The 16739-nt window shown below is 40.1% G+C and overlaps 12 non-coding genes and 6 pseudogenes across 12 annotated transcripts; all 18 read left to right on the top strand.

The window, feature by feature from the left end:
* Positions 1-2197: 2197 nt before the first annotated feature.
* LOC122339203 lies at positions 2198-2316 on the top strand. The gene has a single exon (XR_006249934.1). It is a non-coding gene; the product is annotated as a 5S ribosomal RNA (ribosomal RNA).
* Positions 2317-2591: 275 nt separating this feature from the next.
* LOC122339215 lies at positions 2592-2710 on the top strand (annotated as a pseudogene).
* Positions 2711-2984: 274 nt separating this feature from the next.
* LOC122339202 lies at positions 2985-3103 on the top strand. Its single transcript, XR_006249933.1, has one exon. It is a non-coding gene; the product is annotated as a 5S ribosomal RNA (ribosomal RNA).
* Positions 3104-3376: 273 nt separating this feature from the next.
* Positions 3377-3495, top strand: LOC122339200. The gene has a single exon (XR_006249931.1). It is a non-coding gene; the product is annotated as a 5S ribosomal RNA (ribosomal RNA).
* A 273-nt stretch (positions 3496-3768) lies between these two features.
* On the top strand, positions 3769-3887 carry LOC122339199. The gene has a single exon (XR_006249930.1). It is a non-coding gene; the product is annotated as a 5S ribosomal RNA (ribosomal RNA).
* A 275-nt stretch (positions 3888-4162) lies between these two features.
* LOC122339212 lies at positions 4163-4281 on the top strand (annotated as a pseudogene).
* A 277-nt stretch (positions 4282-4558) lies between these two features.
* Positions 4559-4677, top strand: LOC122339198. Its single transcript, XR_006249929.1, has one exon. It is a non-coding gene; the product is annotated as a 5S ribosomal RNA (ribosomal RNA).
* A 281-nt stretch (positions 4678-4958) lies between these two features.
* Positions 4959-5078, top strand: LOC122339232 (annotated as a pseudogene).
* Positions 5079-5355: 277 nt separating this feature from the next.
* Positions 5356-5474, top strand: LOC122339197. The gene has a single exon (XR_006249928.1). It is a non-coding gene; the product is annotated as a 5S ribosomal RNA (ribosomal RNA).
* A 273-nt stretch (positions 5475-5747) lies between these two features.
* On the top strand, positions 5748-5866 carry LOC122339220 (annotated as a pseudogene).
* A 273-nt stretch (positions 5867-6139) lies between these two features.
* On the top strand, positions 6140-6258 carry LOC122339231 (annotated as a pseudogene).
* A 274-nt stretch (positions 6259-6532) lies between these two features.
* On the top strand, positions 6533-6651 carry LOC122339196. Its single transcript, XR_006249927.1, has one exon. It is a non-coding gene; the product is annotated as a 5S ribosomal RNA (ribosomal RNA).
* A 276-nt stretch (positions 6652-6927) lies between these two features.
* LOC122339195 lies at positions 6928-7046 on the top strand. The gene has a single exon (XR_006249926.1). It is a non-coding gene; the product is annotated as a 5S ribosomal RNA (ribosomal RNA).
* A 278-nt stretch (positions 7047-7324) lies between these two features.
* LOC122339194 lies at positions 7325-7443 on the top strand. Its single transcript, XR_006249925.1, has one exon. It is a non-coding gene; the product is annotated as a 5S ribosomal RNA (ribosomal RNA).
* A 272-nt stretch (positions 7444-7715) lies between these two features.
* Positions 7716-7834, top strand: LOC122339193. Its single transcript, XR_006249924.1, has one exon. It is a non-coding gene; the product is annotated as a 5S ribosomal RNA (ribosomal RNA).
* A 273-nt stretch (positions 7835-8107) lies between these two features.
* LOC122339192 lies at positions 8108-8226 on the top strand. Its single transcript, XR_006249923.1, has one exon. It is a non-coding gene; the product is annotated as a 5S ribosomal RNA (ribosomal RNA).
* Positions 8227-8501: 275 nt separating this feature from the next.
* Positions 8502-8620, top strand: LOC122339214 (annotated as a pseudogene).
* Positions 8621-8894: 274 nt separating this feature from the next.
* Positions 8895-9013, top strand: LOC122339191. Its single transcript, XR_006249922.1, has one exon. It is a non-coding gene; the product is annotated as a 5S ribosomal RNA (ribosomal RNA).
* Positions 9014-16739: the final 7726 nt, after the last annotated feature.

Genomic DNA, 16739 nt, shown 5'->3' with positions numbered 1-16739 from the left:
CCGTTCGTTCTCATCCACGCAGTCCGGTTCTAGTGCCAGTCTTTCAAGCGATCTGGATCTGGTTCTCCGTGCCCGGTCGCCCGGTATCTCATCTTTGAACTCCGTCGCTGGATGTAGAGAGGCTGAGATGGTGCAGATATGCCGTTGGAGCAAGTAAGAGAGGCGGGCAACTGTCCTCCTTTCCATAAGCCACGGGTGTCGTCGCAGCAGGGTAGTAAGGCGGCGATTTGTGGTGGTGGCGATTGCGGTGGTGGTGCCACCCAGCGGCTGGGGCATTTGTTGGTGGGGAGTAGGCCAGGAGTCAAGATCAAAGTCCCTGCGCGCACTGGTTTTCTAGAGAGGATAGAGAAGAAGATTTCTGAGCAGTATACTCTGTTCCTTTAACTTTTTCTTTGTTTCTGACTCTACATTTTTATGAGGCAGTTCTTTCAGGAGCTCGCCGTTTTTCTTCGGCGTTCTGCCTCTTCTAATAATAGTTCAGATATTGTCTATGTTTCTGAAACAGATCTTTTTGTTTGTTTTTCAACTTTTTCTCATCCCTAAGTTTACTTTCACTTTTTTCAAACTTTCCTTCACCCTGTTTAAAATTAGTCACACTAAGCGTGCCCTTTTGGAAAATCATGATCTTCGATCCAAATCGGTATCCACTTCCATAATTCTCTGTCCATATTTCTTTCTCATGTCAACATAAATTGGGCTGTTTAAATCGTCTAGATCGATTTCAGGTTTGACATTACTAGACCCCATACTTGCAATCCGAACTTTACCCTGTACCTGAGGCAACGTCCTCTTTCCTCACACTCAGTCGTCGTCGTGTGGCTCTGCACTAACCAGCGAGTCTTCTTACTCCTGTACTTATAAACAGAGTCATACGCATCTTTTTTTTTTTTTTTTTTTCTTACTTGCGCGCCAGACAATACCCTTTCATAACCAGTGAAACCTATAGAACCCGCGGCTTTCGGCCATGCGTGCTCGTGAATCTGGAATATCAAACCACTCGTTGTTTTGTCAGACCAAGATGAAAGAAAATTAATTTATTTATATATATATATATACCAGATGTTAATAATTTTTAAGACAAAGACAAACCGTTTTCAAAATCAGTCTCACCGTTTTCAGCATAGCGTTTTCCTGGTTCTTTTAAGGAATCCAGCAGTGACGGTCCACTGGGCCCTCAGGCGTCCAGTTCCTCTTCCTGAAACCGTTTAGGGGTACAGGGCTAAGACCCTTTGTGGGCTTAGGGTGATCAGCCTACCAACGCCTTTCAAGTCCCGGACGATCAGCTGTCGGATCCCATCCTCGTGCGCCAAGATTGTCATGGAATTTTCAACTCAGAATTATGTGAAGACTGAAAAATAAAGAGTCCAGCAAATTTGTCTTTGTCTTGCTTTATTTCTCTGCGAAAGAGAACAAAATGATCTGGTTTACACACAGTGAAGTCTGTGAGCAAAGAGATAACAGTGAGCTCACAGATTAGAGGTTTTATAGGCAAAAGTATACATTCCAGGTCGGCTCAAATTCATCTCGAACCAATTTGAAATAGTCCAAAGTCACGCCACCCATCTGTGCTTACAGTGTCTGATTGTTCTCAGTTTATCTCCATTACCTAGCACAGATAGGGCATCCTGTACTCCCATGAGGTTGTTTTAACATGGGTTTCAACCTCTGTCACGCACACAGTGTAGGTTTCCCATAACTCTAATATTCCAGGTCACTAATGTATGTTTCTGTGTTACGTGCCTCTAGGCAGTGATGTTACGATATATATATGTAATCTATCTTTAAGTAAAGTTAGTTTAATAGTGAAGTTAATTCAATTCAGTAAAGTTAAACATTAAGTGTAATCAATTAGAAAATTTCCATTACCATTTAGTTAGTACTTGGATGGGAGACTGCCTAGGAATACCAGGTGCTGTAAGTTTTGAGTTTTTCACTACTTATCTAATACACTGGCCCTTAGTGTGTGGTCAAAGTTTGACCCAGCTCTTTGCTTTCCCTTACTGCTTATTTAATTCAATTGCCTTTAAAGTAGCTGTTCTTTAAACAGAGTTTGACTGTTTTTAACTACTTAACTAATGCTCTTATCTTTAATGTAGCTCATTTTGAAGTATTTTTTTGTATTTCATTCATTACTTATCTAGTATAATGGCACCTAGTGTGCCTCACCTTAAAATAGGGGCTTTTGCAGCAGCTTTTAGCTTACGGCCATACCACCCTGTTCACGCCTGATCTCGTCTGATCTCAGAAGCTAAGCAGAGTTGGGCCTAGTTAGTACTTGGATGGGAGACTGCCTAGGAATACCAGGTGCTGTAAGTTTTGAGTTTTTCACTACTTATCTAATACACTGGCCCTTAGTGTGGTCAAAGTTTGACCAGCTCTTTGCTTTCCCTTACTGCTTATTTAATTCTATTGCCTTTAAAGTAGCTGTTCTTTAAACAGAGTTTGACTGTTTTTAACTACTTAACTAATGCTCTTATCTTTAATGTAGCTCATTTTGAAGTATTTTTTTTTTTGTATTTCATTCATTACTTATCTAGTATAATGGCATAGTGTGCCTCACCTTAAAATAGGGGCTTTTTGCAGCAGCTTTTGCTTACGGCCATACCACCCTGTTCACGCCTGCTCTCGTCTGATCTCAGAAGCTAAGCAGAGTTGGGCCTAGTTAGTACTTGGATGGGAGACTGCCTAGGAATACCAGGTGCTGTAAGTTTTTGAGTTTTTCACTACTTATCTAATACACTGGCCCTTAGTGTGGCCAAAAGTTTGACCAGCTCTTTGCTTTCCCTTACTGCTTATTTAATTCAATTGCCTTTAAAGTAGCTGTTCTTTAAACAGAGTTTGACTGTTTTTAACTACTTAACTAATGCTCTTATCTTTAATGTAGCTCATTTTGAAGTATTTTTTTGTATTTCATTCATTACTTATCTAGTATAATGGCACTTAGTGTGCCTCACCTTAAAATAGGGGCTTTTGCAGCAGCTTTAGCTTACGGCCATACCACCCTGTTCACGCCTGATCTCGTCTGATCTCAGAAGCTAAGCAGAGTTGGGCCTAGTTAGTACTTGGATGGGAGACTGCCTAGGAATACCAGGTGCTGTAAGTTTTGAGTTTTTCACTACTTATCTAATACACTGGCCCTTAGTGTGGCCAAAGTTTGACCAGCTCTTTGCTTTCCCTTACTGCTTATTTAATTCAATTGCCTTTAAAGTAGCTGTTCTTTAAACAGAGTTTGACTGTTTTTAACTACTTAACTAATGCTCTTATCTTTAATGTAGCTCATTTTGAAGTATTTTTTTGTATTTCATTCATTACTTATCTAGTATAATGGCACTTAGTGTGCCTCACCTTAAAATAGGGGCTTTTTGCAGCAGCTTTAGCTTACGGCCATACCACCCTGTTCACGCCTGATCTCGTCTGATCTCAGAAGCTAAGCAGAGTTGGGCCTAGTTAGTACTTGGATGGGAGACTGCCTAGGAATACCAGGTGCTGTAAGTTTTGAGTTTTTCACTACTTATCTAATACACTGGCCCTTAGTGTGGCCAAAGTTTGACCAGCTCTTTGCTTTCCCTTACTGCTTATTTAATTCAATTGCCTTTAAAGTAGCTGTTCTTTAAACAGAGTTTGACTGTTTTTAACTACTTAACTAATGCTCTTATCTTTAATGTAGCTCATTTTGAAGTTTTTTTTTTTGTATTTCATTCATTACTTATCTAGTATAATGGCATAGTGTGCCTCACCTTAAAATAGGGGCTTTTTGCAGCAGCTTTCGCTTACGGCCATACCACCCTGTTCACGCCTGATCTCGTCTGATCTCAGAAGCTAAGCAGAGTTGGGCCTAGTTAGTACTTGGATGGGAGACTGCCTAGGAATACCAGGTGCTGTAAGTTTTGAGTTTTTCACTACTTATCTAATACACTGGCCCTTAGTGTGGTCAAAGTTTGACCAGCTCTTTGCTTTCCCTTACTGCTTATTTAATTCAATTGCCTTTAAAGTAGCTGTTCTTTAAACAGAGTTTGACTGTTTTTAACTACTTAACTAATGCTCTTATCTTTAATGTAGCTCATTTTGAAGTATTTTTTTGTATTTCATTCATTACTTATCTAGTATAATGGCACTTAGTGTGCCTCACCTTAAAAAATAGGGGCTTTTTGCAGCAGCTTTAGCTTACCGCCATACCACCCTGTTCACGCCTGATCTCGTCTGATCTCAGAAGCTAAGCAGAGTTGGGCCTAGTTAGTACTTGGATGGGAGACTGCCTAGGAATACCAGGTGCTGTAAGTTTTGAGTTTTTCACTACTTATCTAATACACTGGCCCTTAGTGTGGTCAAAGTTTGACCAGCTCTTTGCTTTCCCTTACTGCTTATTTAATTCAATTGCCTTTAAAGTAGCTGTTCTTTAAACAGAGTTTGACTGTTTTTAACTACTTAACTAATGCTCTTATCTTTAATGTAGCTCATTTTGAAGTATTTTTTTTTTTGTATTTCATTCATTACTTATCTAGTATAATGGCACTTAGTGTGCCTCACCTTAAAATAGGGGCTTTTTGCAGCAGCTTTAGCTTACGGCCATACCACCCTGTTCACGCCTGATCTCGTCTGATCTCAGAAGCTAAGCAGAGTTGGGCCTAGTTAGTACTTGGATGGGAGACTGCCTAGGAATACCAGGTGCTGTAAGTTTTTTGAGTTTTTCACTACTTATCTAATACACTGGCCCTTAGTGTGGCCAAAGTTTGACCAGCTCTTTGCTTTCCCTTACTGCTTATTTAATTCAATTGCCTTTAAAGTAGCTGTTCTTTAAACAGAGTTTGACTGTTTTTAACTACTTAACTAATGCTCTTATCTTTAATGTAGCTCATTTTGAAGTATTTTTTTTTTTTTGTATTTCATTCATTACTTATCTAGTATAATGGCACTTAGTGTGCCTCACCTTAAAATAGGGGCTTTTTGCAGCAGCTTTTAGCTACGGCCATACCACCCCTGTTCACGCCTGATCTCGTCTGATCTCAGAAGCTAAGCAGAGTTGGGCCTAGTTAGTACTTGGATGGGAGACTGCCTAGGAATACCAGGTGCTGTAAGTTTTTGAGTTTTTCACTACTTATCTAATACACTGGCCCTTAGTGTGGCCAAAGTTTGACCAGCTCTTTGCTTTCCCTTACTGCTTATTTAATTCAATTGCCTTTAAAGTAGCTGTTCTTTAAACAGAGTTTGACTGTTTTTAACTACTTAACTAATGCTCTTATCTTTAATGTAGCTCATTTTGAAGTATTTTTTGTTTGTATTTCATTCATTACTTATCTAGTATAATGGCACTTAGTGTGCCTCACCTTAAAATAGGGGCTTTTTGCAGCAGCTTTAGCTTACGGCCATACCACCCTGTTCACGCCTGATCTCGTCTGATCTCAGAAGCTAAGCAGAGTTGGGCCTAGTTAGTACTTGGATGGGAGACTGCCTAGGAATACCAGGTGCTGTAAGTTTTTGAGTTTTTCACTACTTATCTAATACACTGGCCCTTAGTGTGGCCAAAGTTTGACCAGCTCTTTGCTTTCCCTTACTGCTTATTTAATTCAATTGCCTTTAAAGTAGCTGTTCTTTAAACAGAGTTTGACTGTTTTTAACTACTTAACTAATGCTCTTATCTTTAATGTAGCTCATTTTGAAGTTTTTTTGTATTTCATTCATTACTTATCTAGTATAATGGCACTTAGTGTGCCTCACCTTAAAATAGGGGCTTTTTGCAGCAGCTTTAGCTTCACGGCCATACCACCCTGTTCACGCCTGATCTCGTCTGATCTCAGAAGCTAAGCAGAGTTGGGCCTAGTTAGTACTTGGATGGGAGACTGCCTAGGAATACCAGGTGCTGTAAGTTTTTGAGTTTTTCACTACTTATCTAATACACTGGCCCTTAGTGTGGCAAAAGTTTGACCAGCTCTTTGCTTTCCCTTACTGCTTATTTAATTCAATTGCCTTTAAAGTAGCTGTTCTTTAAACAGAGTTTGACTGTTTTAACTACTTAACTAATGCTCTTATCTTTAATGTAGCTCATTTTTGAAGTATTTTTTTGTATTTCATTCATTACTTATCTAGTATAATGGCACTTAGTGTGCCTCACCTTAAAATAGGGGCTTTTGCAGCAGCTTTAGCTTCTGGCCATACCACCCTGTTCACGCCTGATCTCGTCTGATCTCAGAAGCTAAGCAGAGTTGGGCCTAGTTAGTACTTGGATGGGAGACTGCCTAGGAATACCAGGTGCTGTAGTTTTTTGAGTTTTTCACTACTTATCTAATACACTGGCCCTTAGTGTGGCCAAAGTTTGACCAGCTCTTTGCTTTCCCTTACTGCTTATTTAATTCAATTGCCTTTAAAGTAGCTGTTCTTTAAACAGAGTTTGACTGTTTTTAACTACTTAACTAATGCTCTTATCTTTAATGTAGCTCATTTTGAAGTATTTTTTTGTATTTCATTCATTACTTATCTAGTATAATGGCACTTAGTGTGCCTCACCTTAAAATAGGGGCTTTTTGCAGCAGCTTTAGCTTACGGCCATACCACCCTGTTCACGCCTGATCTCGTCTGATCTCAGAAGCTAAGCAGAGTTGGGCCTAGTTAGTACTTGGATGGGAGACTGCCTAGGAATACCAGGTGCTGTAAGTTTTTGAGTTTTTCACTACTTATCTAATACACTGGCCCTTAGTGTGGCCAAAGTTTGACCAGCTCTTTGCTTTCCCTTACTGCTTATTTAATTCAATTGCCTTTAAAGTAGCTGTTCTTTAAACAGAGTTTGACTGTTTTTAACTACTTAACTAATGCTCTTATCTTTAATGTAGCTCATTTTGAAGTATTTTTTTTGTATTTCATTCATTACTTATCTAGTATAATGGCACTTAGTGTGCCTCACCTTAAAATAGGGGGCTTTTTGCAGCAGCTTTAGCTTACGGCCATACCACCCTGTTCACGCCTGATCTCGTCTGATCTCAGAAGCTAAGCAGAGTTGGGCCTAGTTAGTACTTGGATGGGAGACTGCCTAGGAATACCAGGTGCTGTAAGTTTTGAGTTTTTCACTACTTATCTAATACACTGGCCCTTAGTGTGGCCAAAGTTTGACCAGCTCTTTGCTTTCCCTTACTGCTTATTTAATTCAATTGCCTTTAAAGTAGCTGTTCTTTAAACAGAGTTTGACTGTTTTTAACTACTTAACTAATGCTCTTATCTTTAATGTAGCTCATTTTGAAGTATTTTTTTTTTTGTATTTCATTCATTACTTATCTAGTATAATGGCACTTAATGTGCCACACCTTAAAATACGGGGCTTTTTGCAGCAGCTTTAGCTTACGGCCATACCACCCTGTTCACGCCTGATCTCGTCTGATCTCAGAAGCTAAGCAGAGTTGGGCCTAGTTAGTACTTGGATGGGAGACTGCCTAGGAATACCAGGTGCTGTAAGTTTTGAGTTTTTCACTACTTATCTAATACACTGGCCCTTAGTGTGGCCAAAGTTTGACCAGCTCTTTGCTTTCCCTTACTGCTTATTTAATTCAATTGCCTTTAAAGTAGCTGTTCTTTAAACAGAGTTTGACTGTTTTTAACTACTTAACTAATGCTCTTATCTTTAATGTAGCTCATTTTGAAGTATTTTTTTGTATTTCATTCATTACTTATCTAGTATAATGGCACTTAGTGTGCCTCACCTTAAAATAGGGGCTTTTGCAGCAGCTTTCGCTTACGGCCATACCACCCTGTTCACGCCTGATCTCGTCTGATCTCAGAAGCTAAGCAGAGTTGGGCCTAGTTAGTACTTGGATGGGAGACTGCCTAGGAATACCAGGTGCTGTAAGTTTTGAGTTTTTCACTACTTATCTAATACACTGGCCCTTAGTGTGGCCAAAGTTTGACCAGCTCTTTGCTTTCCCTTACTGCTTATTTAATTCAATTGCCTTTAAAGTAGCTGTTCTTTAAACAGAGTTTGACTGTTTTTAACTACTTAACTAATGCTCTTATCTTTAATGTAGCTCATTTTGAAGTATTTTTTTGTATTTCATTCATTACTTATCTAGTATAATGGCACTTAGTGTGCCTCACCTTAAAATAGGGGGCTTTTGCAGCAGCTTTAGCTTACGGCCATACCACCCTGTTCACGCCTGATCTCGTCTGATCTCAGAAGCTAAGCAGAGTTGGGCCTAGTTAGTACTTGGATGGGAGACTGCCTAGGAATACCAGGTGCTGTAAGTTTTTGAGTTTTTCACTACTTATCTAATACACTGGCCCTTAGTGTGGCCAAAGTTTGACCAGCTCTTTGCTTTCCCTTACTGCTTATTTAATTCAATTGCCTTTAAAGTAGCTGTTCTTTAAACAGAGTTTGACTGTTTTTAACTACTTAACTAATGCTCTTATCTTTAATGTAGCTCATTTTGAAGTATTTTTTTGTATTTCATTCATTACTTATCTAGTATAATGGCACTTAGTGTGCCTCACCTTAAAATAGGGGCTTTTTGCAGCAGCTTTTAGCTTACGGCCATACCACCCTGTTCACGCCTGATCTCGTCTGATCTCAGAAGCTAAGCAGAGTTGGGCCTAGTTAGTACTTGGATGGGAGACTGCCTAGGAATACCAGGTGCTGTAAAGTTTTGAGTTTTTCACTACTTATCTAATACACTGGCCCTTAGTGTGGCCAAAGTTTGACCAGCTCTTTGCTTTCCCTTACTGCTTATTTAATTCAATTGCCTTTAAAGTAGCTGTTCTTTAAACAGAGTTTGACTGTTTTTAACTACTTAACTAATGCTCTTATCTTTAATGTAGCTCATTTTGAAGTATTTTTTTGTATTTCATTCATTACTTATCTAGTATAATGGCATAGTGTGCCTCACCTTAAAATAGGGGGCTTTTTGCAGCAGCTTTTAGCTTACGGCCATACCACCCTGTTCACGCCTGATCTCGTCTGATCTCAGAAGCTAAGCAGAGTTGGGCCTAGTTAGTACTTGGATGGGAGACTGCCTAGGAATACCAGGTGCTGTAAGTTTTTGAGTTTTCACTACTTATCTAATACACTGGCCCTTAGTGTGGCCAAAGTTTGACCAGCTCTTTGCTTTTTAACTACTTAACTAATGCTCTTATCTTTAATGTGCTCATTTTGAATTTTATTTTTTGTATTTCATTCATTACTTATCTAGTATAATGGCATAGAGCCTCACCTTAAAATAGGGGCTTTTTGCAGCAGCTTTTATTTCTCATACCACCTGAACAAATGATCTGGTCTGATCTCAGAAGCTAAGCAGAGTTGGGCCTAGTTAGTACTTGGATGGGAGACTGCCTAGGAATAAAGGTGCTGTACATTTTTGAGTTTTTCGCTACTTATCTTCATCTGGCCCATATTGTGGTCAAAGTTTGACCAGCTCTTTGCCACCCATACTGTATTTAATTCAGTGTAAAGTAGCTGTTCTTTCAGAGTTTGACTGTTTTTAACTACTTAACTAATGCATCTTATCTTTAATGTAGCTTTTTTAACATGGGTTTTTTTTTTTTGTATTTCATTCAGTGTATATCTAGTATAACTCTAACATTAACTGGCATGTTTCTGTGTTTAACTCTAGTACCACTGATGTTACGAATATATATATATGTATCTATCTCATTTGCAGTAGCTTTAGTTTAATAGCCCATACCATTCAATTCAGTGATGGCAAAGTGAAAGCTAAACATTAAATGTAATCTATTAGAAGTACTTGGATGGGACACTGCCTAGGAATACCAGGTGCTGTTCTTTTCACCTTTCATCTAGAATATAATCTCAGAAGCCCTTACTTGATTGGTCAAGTGTGACCAGCTCTTTTGGATTCCAGAACACTATTTAACAATTGCCTTTAAAGTGCATAATAAACATCTTTAACATGTGATTAACTGGAGATTAATAAAACTTATCTGAATGTATCTCATTTTGACTATATATTTATATTCATTCATTACTTCTCTAGTATAATGGTATAATGTTTCACCTTTAAATAGGTGTTATCTTTTGAAAGCAGCTTTAGAGACCCTTTTAACCATTAGGTTACTCTCTGATCATCGTCTGAATCATCATAATCATCACAATCAACAATATTCACCACATTTACCTGGATTTATCCTTTTGTGACCTGCTATCTTACACCCCCAGTGATTAAACATTATCACTTTGGTGTGTACACAGAAGCTCTCATAGTGACCAATTTACTGCTCTTTTACCATAGCTCATCACAATTGCCATATACAGTAACAGAACTTTAAACACAGATTGTGTTTTGAAATACTTAAGCAAACTCTTATCTACTCAGCCTTTTGAAGTAATTTTTGAACCAATTCCATTCATTACACATCATATAATGCACTTAATCTCCTAGCCTTAAAATAGGGGGCTTTTTTAGCCGCTTTGGTGATATTCTGAATACCCCAAATCTATCATATGACCATCAGCATCTGATCTCAGGAATAGCAGGTACAACATGCAGAGTACTTGGACAGCACTGCCTACGCCTACCAAATGGCTGTAAGTTTTGAGTTTTTCAAGTCGATTCTAATACTGTCAGTCTCAGTGGCCTCAAAGTTCCTCCAGCTCTCCCCTCCATCATATACCTTTGTGGTATTCTGCTTTAAAGCTGAATTAGTTCATACCGTTCACTTCCACTTCATTTTGGAGGAATGGGAGGAATGCCTTACAAGAAGCGGGACCAAAGCCTGGAAGAATTTCTCAGCTCCGTTCCATATTCGATGTTCTTTCTGGGACAGATTTGTACTTCAAGGCTGATATCTTGCACTAGGTGCCACACCAGGTGAAGTCACCCTCTTTTGATTTCTCTTGGCCTTAGTGAGGCTAATACCACACTGGCCTTCTTCGTGTGAAGTTGTTCTGGTGCTCTTTGCTTGGATGGAGACTGCATATTTAACTGTGCCTAGCACATGTGCCTGTTCACTACTTATCTAATACACTGGGCAGTGAGTGTGGTCACGACATGTTTGACCAGCTCAGTGCCATTCCTCACTGCACTGGTACCATCATTTGCCAGGAATGCTGTTCTTCTAAGCAATCTTGTTTGCATCTCTTAACTAATGCTCTTATCTTGCCTACCGGTGAGATAACGTCGGCTGATGTGACATTGCCTGGCAGAAGTCCTACCCCAATGATGGAATTCAACAAGCTCCCCATGCATCTGTGCCGGCTTCTTGAGTGTACTTGGATCAGGAGTGAGTTGACCATCTCATTGCAGTGATTGATGGGTATTTGATCCCATGGAGTCTGCCGAGTCATTTTAGATAACAGGTCAGGTTAGATGGTATGTCTTTCACTATTTGCGGCCTGCCACTTATCTTCAGGGTTCTAATCTTAGTTTCCACTCAGTTTGAATTCTCCATGATCCCTTACTGCACTGTGTCATGGAATTTTCAACTCAAATTATGTGAAGACTGAAAACTAAAGAGTCCAACAAATTTGTCTTTGTCAGATCCTTTATTTCTCTTGATAGGAACACAATGATCTGGTTTACACACAGTGAAGAGTTGTGAGCAAAGAGATAACAGTGAGCTCACAGCCATTAGAGGTTTTAGCAGTGAAGTTAAGCAGCCTCCATTCCACATATTGTTAGCATTCATCTCGAACCAATTGAAATAGTCAAACCGCCACTCATCTCCTGTCTTACACTGCTCTGATTGTTCTCAGTTTGATTAACCATACCGTCACATTCAGTGACATGATGTCCCAGTGTAGGTTTCCCACGTTGTTTCTCCATGTATATCATGATGAATATTGCAAATGTAGAGGCCTAGTACCAGATATTCGAATATATATATATATGTAATCTATCTTTAAGTCAAGTTAGTTTAATGTGAAGTTAATTCAATTCAGTATTAAAGTGAACAATAAACATTAAATGTAATCAATTAGAATAATTTCCATTACTGCTCCTCCCTTTTGATCATTCTTGATCACCTGTCAAATTAGAATATAATAAAATGAAATCTTATATTTGGATAACATCAGGAGTGCAGCAAATTCCTTCATGGATTCAGACACTCCATCCAATTGTAAGGGTTTGAAAATCATAATAAACATCTTTAACATGTGATTAACTGTCTAATTACATAACACTCAATCTGAGGAAATCCTCTTATGACTATATAGAATCGGGGTGAGCGGGTATCTAGTGTTCCACCACAGGCGTCTGATCCATAGAGCCCTTGCTCTTCTATGGTGATGGGAAAAATCCTTTTTCTTTTCGGCATCCGTTGGCCTGTACTGACATCAGCTCACTCCCACACAGTGATGTTGCTGCGTGTTCAGCTCCCATACACCACTGTGTGTTCGTTTACCTTTGTCAGTCAGGCGTCCCCTTAGCGCGGGGCAGCGGGTCAATCACTGTTTATTGGGCTGCGTCTCCTCTGGTGGTGCTGGGACCTTTTGCAGTGGCTGGCGTGTATCCACGTAGCCCTCTCAGCCACTTTAACCGCGTGTGTGCGTTATCAGCAGGACCTGGAGCGGGCGTTCCACCTCCTTGATTTCCAATGTTTCCTTCTGAAATCGCTTGCCACCACAAAATCACCAGGTCTGATGTCATGCAGAAATCCTTCTGCTGGTTTAGGTAGAGCGTCCTTGACCTGTTGAGAGATCTGAGAGAGAGTCGAAGACAGATTTTTACAATAGTTCAACATGTCATCTTCACACAGAGCAGTAGAGGGCAATGGTGGGGGTTCGGTCCCACTCCAGCGATGGAGGCCTGCCAAACAAGATTTCAAATGGGCTGAGATTAGACTTTGCTCTTTTTCTCATTCTCATATACATCAACACAATGGGAAGTGCTTTGACCCAAGACAGACCTGTTTGCTCACAACACTTTGCCAGTTTATTTTTCAAAATTCCATTTTCTCTTTCAACACTACCCCCGGACGCTGGATGATAGGAGGTATGTTTACGTATGTCAATTCCCAAGAATTTCCCAACCTGATCGATTGCCTCATTAGCAAAGGTGTGCCATTATCACTACTAATCTTTTTTGGTATTCCCCATCTTGGGACGATCTCAGACACTAGTGCCTTTGCAACAGCCCCAGCATTTTGCTTAGATGTGGGAAGACTTCCACCCATTTTGAGAACATATCAGCAAAACAAGGCAGAATTTCTTACCTTCACATGGTGTCAGTTCAATGAAATCAGAACATTATGTGATCAAAGGTTGACTTGGTGGTGGATGTGCTGCCAAAGGACCTGTTGTCCTCTTCCTACATTATTTGTGGCACAGATCATACAAGATTGACAATATTTGTCTGCAAAGGAAGTAAATCCTTTTGTAAACCAATATTGATTGATCATATCAAACATTCCCATTTTGCTTATGTGATCTAACCCGTGCACTAATTTGGCATAGTGTGGGAAAAAGTGTTTTGGCAAACAAGGTTTGTCTTGATTGCTCAGCCAAGCGTTGTCTTTCAGCTTGCACTCGGCCTTCACCCATTGTTTTTCTCTTCTGGTGTTGCGAAACCCTGCATAGCTGCAAAGAGAACTAGAAGGAAGGTTAGTTCGTCATCGTTAACAGTTACACATGTAAGAGAAGGTTCTGTTCCCTTTGTTGCGTTCTTCGCTTAGCGATATCAATAGCGTTTGTTTCCTAATGATACAAAATCGTTAAACTTGGAATGCGCGCACTTGCAAATAGCAATCGACCTTGGAAGCAAAATCGCTTCTAACAAGGCTGCTATTTTATCATGATTTTGGATGGGTTTTCCATCGGTTTTAGAAATTTCCTACATTGCCATAGAGGCGAAAAATCATGACAGGTCGAAAAAGCATAACGAGAATCTGTGTAGATGGTGACTGTTTTTCCTTCTGCGATTTTACAGGCTTCTGTTAATGCTACTAATTCGGCGCTTGCGCATGAGGTAATGTCATGAGGCGCTCCGCTTACTAATGTCGCATCTTGCGGTGGTTACTACGTAACCTACTCTGTTTTTTACGGTTTCTGGGTCTCGAGGCGCTGAACCATCAACAAACAAAACCAAATCTGCATTGTCAGGGGGTTTCTTTTAAATCTGGTCGCGGTGTGCACACCTGTTCCAATCTTTGGCGATACAATTATGTTCCTCGCCATCCTGCTCGGTTGGGAGCAGTGTGGCAGGATTCAATACTGTACACCGTTTTACTGTGATGTTTGGCATTTCCAATAGAATGGTATTATATCTGAGCCATCTGGCTGTTGACAAATGAGATGTTTTCTGTTCCAACAGGATCATAGAGACAGCGTGTGGCACTAGTAATGTTACATCAGAATATCCCACAATTTCCCTTGAAGCTAAAATAGCTTTTCTGCTGCTGCTACAGCTCTCAGACAATTTGGTAGACCTGCTGCCACAGGGTCGAGTTTACTTGAAAAATATGCCACCGGTCTCAGCTTTCCCCGTGATCCTGTAACAGAACAGAAGACATGAAACCATTTTCTCATCAACTGTTTGTACAAAATTTCTCTCAGGGTCTGGAAGTCCCAGACTTGGGGATGTCTGTAACAACATTTTCAACCTTTCAAATGCTTTCTCTGCTTCAGGAGTCCAGGTCAGTTTGTCATGTGGCTGCAACCTTTTCCGTGAGCCAAAGCGCTCAAAGGTGACTCTTCAATGGCATAGTTGGGAATAAATGTTCTACAATATGAACACATTCCCAAAAATGACATGAGCTATTTTGTCAGAGGCTTTGGAATCTTTTGAATTGCCTCTATTCTCTTTTGTGTTAGAGATTTTCCCTGCTTGTTGATAATGTGACCTAGAAACGTCACCTCCTTTTTGCAAACTGCAACTTTGACAAACTGACCTTGTGGCCTTCAACAGCCAAATGTTTCAACAGCTTTACAGTGTCCTGTGTACAAGTTTCTTCATCTCTGGCTGTTATTAAGAGATCATCGACATATTGAATTAAAGCTGACCCTGGTGCCAATTGTAATGTTTCCAAACTTCTCTTCAGTGCCTACTTGAACAATACAGGCGAATTTTGAATCCTTGACAAAGTCGAGTAAAAGTGTAAGGTTGCCATTAAAATTGAAAGCAAACCAAAATTGGCTGTCTTTATGAACCGGCACAGAAAAGAAAGCATTGGAAAGATCAACAACCGAAAACCATTCAGCATCACCTGGTATTTGTGATAGGAGTGTATGCAGGTTGGGAACAATAGGAGCCTGTGTCTGAACTGCATCATTTACAGCCTGCAAGTCTTGCACAAACCTCCACTCAACCGGCTGGTCTCGTCTCTTATCTTTTTGACAGGAAAGATGGGTGTACGCTTACAGGAGAGTTCTCACATTCCACAATCACTCCAGCCTTTTCAATGCCTCAAAAACTGGCTTGATTCCCTCAATAGCTTCCCTTTTCAAAGGATATTGAGGTTTGCATGAGTCTGTAATCAGATTTTGGAATAATTTGAATAGGGTCACAATTCTTGATCAACCCCCGTCATATTTAGAAGAAGCCCAAACAGTCTTTGGAACTTCCTTGAGAGCTGGAATGCTTTCCATTTCAGTTTCTGTAAGGAAGCAGTGATTGGGTAATGCACTTTCACTCACATGAACTGTGCGTTCAGCCATCGCAGCAGGCTCAGTCAAATTCGTTCGATATGCAGACAGAGTTGGATTATATTCAACATTTTTCTCAGCAGATCCATAACCAATTTTCATGAAAGATACACGTCTTTACAAAGGGACCAATGTCTTCCCAACGATTGTCGCTCCTTTCGAAACAGCGACACATGGAAAAGAATCCACAACATCAAAAAACACCTGCTGTTCATCGGTTAATGCAACAGCAGCAGCACATTTTATTTTCTGTCCAAATTAGCCAATTCAATTGCAATATCTCAATACGTAGAAACCATTTCTGTTCAAACAACTCGTCTCTAGCCAGAGACACATGTGCTGAGCAATGTAAGTCTGAGAATGGCATAAAATCAGAATCAGGCGAAACTCTGTCTTTAGCGCCATTGACAAGACTTTCGCATAATTCATCATCTTGCAATTTCCATTGATAAACATATAGTGGTGTATGTTGGATTGCAGTCAGAGTTTGAATTTGGCACTGAACTGCTTTCACACCTTCTGGACCAGATATTAGAGAAATACCCAGTTTGCACAACAAATCTCTCCCCAGCAGATTTTTTTGGACAGTGCTGTGAGAGGAGGAAGCTGTGTCTGAAACTTGCACCATTCTCATCTTTACACCTCAGAGGACTGTATAATTCTCTTTAACAGTATGACCAGATGCAGAAATCGTCCATGCAAAATTTCCACTCAATTTGGGGACAGAGGCAAACTCATTTATCCTTAATACTGAACTCGTGGCCCCCGTATCAGCTAAAAACACCCTTTCAACTCCGTCTATCCATAAGCTAACCTCTGGCATTTGTTGATATGCTAAGTCATTCAAATGAGTATATGTGCCTAATTCTCTTTGTCTGAAAGATTTCTCATTTTCTAATTTAGCAATGCAATCGTGTATGACAGCAAGCATTTCTTCATTGCAATTCGCAGCAAGCATTTCTTCATTGCAATTCGCAGTGTCAGATGTGGGTGTGTGTGTGTCAAACTTATCTGTTACTGAAGTGTGGTCGCCGTAGACTTTGCTCTCAACTCCCCCTCCTCTCTCGCACTCTGCCGTCAATCTGCTTTCGGTTTAGACTTTGCACGCAGCAGCGCCGTGTGTCTATTCAAAAGCGGGCACTCATTTTTCCAATGTCGGGCTTTTGCA

Source organism: Puntigrus tetrazona, unplaced genomic scaffold (genome assembly GCF_018831695.1).
Source record: "Puntigrus tetrazona isolate hp1 unplaced genomic scaffold, ASM1883169v1 S000000992, whole genome shotgun sequence".
Taxonomy (NCBI): Eukaryota; Metazoa; Chordata; class Actinopteri; order Cypriniformes; family Cyprinidae; genus Puntigrus; species Puntigrus tetrazona.
This window is presented reverse-complemented; position numbering and strand designations above follow the sequence as displayed.